This window comes from Meleagris gallopavo, chromosome 5, assembly GCF_000146605.3.
Source record: "Meleagris gallopavo isolate NT-WF06-2002-E0010 breed Aviagen turkey brand Nicholas breeding stock chromosome 5, Turkey_5.1, whole genome shotgun sequence".
Classification (NCBI taxonomy): Eukaryota; Metazoa; Chordata; class Aves; order Galliformes; family Phasianidae; genus Meleagris; species Meleagris gallopavo.
The window spans coordinates 36020258-36026993 of record NC_015015.2 but is presented as its reverse complement, the minus strand read 5'-3'; the positions used below and the strand labels follow the sequence as shown (position 1 = coordinate 36026993).

The 6736-nt window shown below is 40.6% G+C and overlaps 1 protein-coding gene across 2 annotated transcripts in view; it reads right to left on the bottom strand.

Annotated features, from left to right (window-relative positions):
* Window positions 1-6728, bottom strand: part of MIPOL1 (mirror-image polydactyly 1) — a 172644-nt gene extending 165916 nt beyond the window's left edge. Inside the window, exon 1 of one of the 2 annotated variants that reach the window (XM_019615729.2) lies at window positions 6649-6728. The gene's annotated coding sequence lies outside the window, so the exon portion shown is untranslated. Of the gene's footprint in view, window positions 1-1847; window positions 1981-6648 lie in introns of those variants that run through there. The other variant, XM_010711689.3, reaches the window with a different exon arrangement.
* Between the last annotated feature and the right edge of the window lie 8 nt (window positions 6729-6736).

Below are 6736 nucleotides of genomic sequence, written 5' to 3'. Positions count from 1 at the left end.
GCGGCGGGTGCCCATGTGGTGCTCGAGCCGCCCGGGGCTCCTCCTGTCGGCCCCGCTCGGCCCCGGCATGCAGCGCACAGCGCCACCTGCTGGCGAAAGCCTCGTACTCAAGCTTGGCTGCTGCTGCTGCGTACGCGTGTAAGTGTAGGAAAATTTTAGAAAATTACCTGTATTTCTGCATGGTTTGGGATATGAGTAACAGGTGGCCTTCATTTCTACGATTCTACTCCCTGCCTTGCTGACTCTACTCTGCTTTCCATTCCCGTTGGTCTCCCTGCCAGGAGAGTTGCTCACAGGCTGACAGGGAGTTGCTCTCCCCTCCAATGCTGCCTGGGAAGGCCTGCAGCTCACCGAGGACTTGGTGCAAGAAAAGAGATGGCGCACAAAGGACTGTGGGCTCCACACCTTGTCCCTGCCTCCTCCTTTGTTATTAAACGTGTAAGTCATCTGAGAGGGACCAACTGCTGCAGGACAGTGAGGTCAGATAATAGAATCAGGGGAAGACCTGTATCCCCTCCATCATAACACCCTAAACACCTCCCCAGAAAAAGAGGAGAAAGAGGAGACTACTTCAGCCAGGAACACTGGGAACAGCCAAGAGACATAGCAGCAGGAAGGCAGGGATGCAGTGGTGAGTGACAAAACCCAGGCACTATGGGACATCCCACAGAAGCAATGAGCAGTGCAAGAAGACAGCAACAAGCACACAGCCCTGCCTAGGGCCCAGCTTGTCCCCCTAAAGATATCTGAAGAGACTCGTGGACAAAGTCTCCTACACTGAATTCAGCTGTAAGCACTACAGAATCAGACTAGAATGCTTCCTTGCCTTTTTTTCTTTTAACTGGAAGAAAAAACATAATTTGAACCTGAAAAGTGGATTTTTACTTCCCAAATTCAAATTTTAATCCAAATGCATTTTAACATATAACTAAGCACAACTATGGGGTTGCTGAGGTCTCTTTAAGGAACAGTGACATCAGTTGAGGAGGATGTAGGTGTGGAACCACATCCTCCTTCATCATATGTAATCAGGTGCAAAGGGAAAAGTTTAACTTCAGGATTCCTGTGGTCTAATGAAAATAAATGCCATTACAAACAGATCCACACATACAGATCTATTAATAAGTGTTTATTTTCCTTTAGACGTAGATCATGCAAACTAAGTATTTAACTGCTTCAAGACTCATTTTCATTCTCTTAACTGTTTACACTAACAGCAAGCTTATGGTATCCTGACAATTTGCAGCAAAATAATAATTAAAAAATTATTAAGTGGAATAAAAGTCAGTTGACATATGTGAAAGCAGATGCTAATTGGATTCTGACTATTGATTCTACTTTGCTTACACTGAATGTCTTTGAAACCACACCTCTGTCAATCATTTAGTAATAATCTGAATAAAGAAATTCAGTACCAGGAAACATTTCTGTATGAGGTACCACACTTCAAAACACCACATAAAACAATTTCAGCTACTGCCTAATTAGAACTGCGTAACTTTCCCATAACTATGAATCAGCTGCCCAGTAGACAGAAACATGCGTTTTATTTTTGTTTTATTTAGTTTGCTACCAGATGGCATACTGAAAGTGCTGAGATTCAGACTGAAGTCTGTCCTTCCCATCTTTCATGTTTATTTATTTTTAAGAAATATACATCCAATATATCTTAAAGCTGCAGTAGATGTTTCATAGCACTGTTTTCCTCTTTACAAGTAAGGTACGAAGGAGCAAACATGTAGTGCTTGTGTCAACCTCTTCAGACAAGCTGTTACAGTTGGTGTTACAGCTGGAAAGATTATCATGGTGAAAATGGGAAAAGAAACAAACAGGAAAGGAATGCTTACCTATATCCCAAGACCTAGGTTCGCAGGAGAGACTCCACAGAGGAGGGATCTCCAGAAAGAGATCCTTCCCCAGTGACAGTTAGCCCTTAAATGGGGCGTAGAAGCTCCACCCCTTCTGGTCACACAAGTGAATTACCTTCACCTGTGCTCCCACAGCTGACTTAGTCCTTTCCTCAGGTGATCAATTAGTGGTTCAGGCCGTGACTCAACAGTTCCCATACACAAGGGAAGCCACAACCTTACAATGGCAAATGGAAGAAGTGCCTCCATCTGCACACATATATGCACAAGTACATTACAGCTAACCACAATGAAAATATTACTTTGTTTTTCATGCTTGCATCTTAGAATTTATATAAACAAGTTAACACATTCTCACCTATCAAGAACTTAATGCTGAAAAATCCTATAGAAGCAGCAATTTCTGCTTACTCGAATGCAAACCACAAAGACATCACACTGAGAAACAGAATCCTAAAGCAAGTGCAGCTGTAGATCATAAAAATCAGAAATTAAGAACTGTACTCAAGAAAATAAGCATGCCTCTCTAAAAGTAATACTAGTAACTTTACCAGAAGATAAATTTAATTTATGCAGTGACAGCAATAAAAATGACAACATTCAGACAGGATACTCCACTAGGATATGCATCTCCTCTACATTTCACCATCCAATCTCTTTCACGTAAGACTAGCGGTACATTTTAAAAAAAACATATATAGCTCTTTATAAAATTTATATCTACAAATGCCATTGCTGAGAGAACTGAATGCTTAAAATGAAAATACTTAAATTTGCGTAACTGCCTTCAATAGCATTTAAATCACCACTAGTAAGTCCTAGAGCAATTTTCCAATTATGCTCAGTCAGCACTTTCACGTCTCTAGGGACTCTCAGCTAGAAGTTGAGTTACCACTTTCCTTTGGGAAGTACACTTACCTTTCTACACATCAATTAAGCTTCTAAATCTAAAAATCTAAATGGGGGAACAAAAAAAGAAAAACATGACACAAACTGGTATTTACTATCAGATGTAATGTGTAAGCAGCAAGAAGACTCTCTCTTTCTCACCTGTTGGTAGGTTAGAATTAACAAAGAGAGAGAAGAAATACAAGATTTGGAAACAGTGTAAAGAAAGCAAGTTAAAGCAGGGCTGATGACTCCCAGAGGAAACAAACCAGACACCTAAAAGAGCAGTCAATATTCATTATACAAATATTTATACACATTTAACTTGTTCACTAGAAACTGAAATGAGGAATAATAATGTTTTCCATTGTGCTCAGCCAACATAAAAAATAAGTAATACTTTTCATTTACAAACATTTCAACTGCCATGCCCTTTTCCTAAGCCAATCCAAGCCAAACCAGTACCATTTTTTAGATTCATAGTTAACAACAGAAATTATGGGTTTGATCCCACAAAGTGAAATCCACACATATATCCAACCATGAAGCAGTTCTTCAGCACTTAACCCTCTCTTTACAAGTGGACATTGTTATTTATAAACTACAAATCAACATACATCACTGGATTTTTACATTTTAAAAAGACCGTTAAAAATTCAATCTGTTGGCTTCAAGTGCAGCAATCCTTTATTAAACTTCCATGTGGCAGAGTATAACAGAATCTCCAGTTTATATTCCCACACAACCATGCTCTCCTTCCATGAATTCTGACAGGAACTGCCACCCCTTCCTCCACAGAACTAATCGATAACCAAATATTTTAATCTTTCTTTGTCCCAGTGTTACACTACCGAGGCAGATTAGATTTTTCTAATTTATTTCACATTTAACATTTAAATTAGAGCATAGCTGGCTGAAATATTACAACTTAAATGAATGTGTAACTTAAAGATCAAATTCTATCCTCAACAGATTTACATAAAAGGACAGAAAGGACAACATTTGTCTACCAGCATGTTACATGGATCTCCTTAACTCAATTCAGTACGGATTTCATGGTACAAGAATTAATGCCCCTCCAGGAACTGAAGTCATTACCAATTACTTCTTCCACACCTACAACATAATCCTATTTCCCTGTAACTAGTGGAAGTTTTGCCACTCGCCTGAAGGCAAGTTGTGTTTATTCCTTGATTTGCTACTCTAGCAAGTGGTACTCCAGCTAAACGATGTCATAGATGTGGGCTTCTTTCTAATAAGAAAATAACATTAAGAACCAGTGTAATGTAATTTATTGCCTGCTAAAATTGCATTCCCCGTACATACTGATAATTATAACTATGCAAAAAGTTGCCAACAGAATTATGTTTGTCAACGTGAACTTCTAGTATAAATCTCAGCAACAACAAACAGATTCTTTTTTGTGTTCTGCCTTTTTTCTTTAGACAATTCCCTAAAAACCAAAATCATTGTACTACAGGTCAAAGCTCCTTCTTTTATATCTTCTCAAGACTCCTTTTCGTTACAGGACTGCCCAACAGGCTGATGCATACCAACACTGTCAGATGCACTCTCACTCTAAATGGATTCCCATATATATAGAAACGCTTTTCTTTTTAAGAATTGCCTAAACAAAAAAATGTGTATCTGCCAGCCTACAGGTTGACTTGTTTTTATTTTTTGACTTGTTAAAATTGTGTTACTGCTGTGTCACACGGCAGATTCACTCACAGAAAAGAGGAAGCCAGATGCTAGTTCTTATGATGTTAGGCTGTATGTTCATGTGGGGATTCCACCATTCATCCCCTTCCCTACAGAAACACACGTTAGTGGTGTGCAACCTATGCCACCACCTTGCAGTAATTACTATTTTCCATTTTAACCTGTTTTGTTTTTTTTTTAACAAATATGTAAAAGTCTATGTTAAGTGCCACCATGACAAACAGAAGCCTGCTGCTATAGTTTCATACCATGGACCACAATGCCAGTAGGGAGCACGCAAACTGTCCTACCATGTAACAAACTGTGGATCAAAGCAGCACAGACCCCTTTTAATAAATGAGCATGCACACTGGCTCCTTTCACAGCTGAATCCTTTCTTTCAAAAGGAATCAGCCAGTGCCACAGATGATACTTCCAGGAGTTGCAAAATTACCATGTGCCAAAGTTTGTTAACACACTGGTTTTGTGGGTTTTTTTTGTTTGTTTCTTTCCCTCTTTGAAATAAGTTTTTAAACATTTATTGCCCTTTACTCTCAGCTCATGTTTATCTTCTTTCTTTTGATTCTTGTGATAATTAATAACTTAATGATTATTTCCACATACCAGCATCAAAAACCATGTTCTCACCCCTTTGGTACTTTCTATCAAGCTTTGAATGTTTCTTTGTGTTTCTACCAACTTCATGACTCTCAAAAACACAACACTAAAGACCAGGGCTGGGTCAGACAGTATTAACTCCACACTCCTGTAACTGCCAGAAACCCAACTGCCTAGCTGCAAGGAAAGCCCAACAAAATTGTTTTGTTTCTTTTGTTTTGGTTAAGTAAATCAATTGACAGCCTAATCAGGTATTTCTAATTTAGCACAGAATGATTTCTAAAAATGGATAGAGAATAACAGAAGGCAAAGAACAAGACTAACACTTCCTTCTCCAAAAAGAGAAAAGTAATAATTTAAACAATCTAACCACATCAAGAAGCCTAGTTAGTTCTGAAAACTGGGGATGAATTAAAGTTTCATTTTCTACCCACTAAGATGGGAGAGTTGTTCTCACTGCAAACTGTGATGGGGATCAGAAATAGGCTATAAAAAGAAACGTGGTGTTGCTGCATGAAAAACTTTAACAATTTCAAAAAGGGTATACAGAAATGCACACAATAAGGAGTTGTTCATTAAATATAAGAGACTACATCGCCTTCTTGACCACAAGATCCACTAGCTTGGTTTGAGGCTTACCAGTCTGGGCATTTAGAATAAACTAGACAAAACAAGTAAGAAACGGGCAGGAGGATGCTCTGCTCCCGTCTGTTCTTGCCACAGGCAAGCAAAGTTCTGGGAAGGGCTGCAGTCCCTTCAGTAATGCTGTCGCTGTTCAGATGCAGCACAGCTTTATAGCTCCATCTCTTTCCCCCAAGCCTGCAGCAGAAGTTGTCCCTTCTGAAATACGGTACGTGATTGTTACCGCTCAGCCCTCACATTCACTTACTATACTGCACCTAGAACTGCAGTCACTTATCCTCAGCTGGACAGGTAAGGCAAACGCATTACTTTCAAGAGAATGAAATCGGCGATGGGCAGAAGAGCTGCTTCCCACCATGCTCACGGAACTGCCCGTGTACAAGGGTCAGCTTCACACCTCTGCCTAACGGCCGAAGGGCCTCATTGTGCACGGCTACCTTTTGTTATGCAAACAAAACCAAAATAAAAACAGAATGGCCAGCCACTTCACACAGTACGTTATCTTAACAATTTAGACTTCGTTTTAACTTTCCCTACAAGTTTACAAAATATTTAAGTCAGTGACACAGCGTGTTAAAATTAACAAAGAAGATAAAAACGGTGGTTTCCTGTCGATCCAAGGGTGCGCACTGCCATATTAAAACATGTCCTCAAGGACCGACCTACAAGCTTTACTTTGGTATTTGTTAATGCACGTGGGTGGCTTTTTGTCTGTTTGTTTTGTTTTTCCTCTCTTTTTAACGCATTACAATTCTGAGTGCTGCCCGCAACCCGTTCTTGCTCGACTACAGCACCCAGCTCTGACCTCCCCGGTTTGCTCGGGGAGGAGTAACCCCGAGCTTCCCCCGTGACTTTTCCCCCCCGGAGGAGCAGCTGCCCGTGGTGCCCTCTCCCACCGAGCTGACACCATTCCGCACTCCGAGCCGCGTACCCCTGCGCGGCCAACTCGCTTCCCACTTTCCCAGCCATACGGGGAACGACCAGCGCTTCTCCAACGCCGCGCACCCTCGTCCCGTACA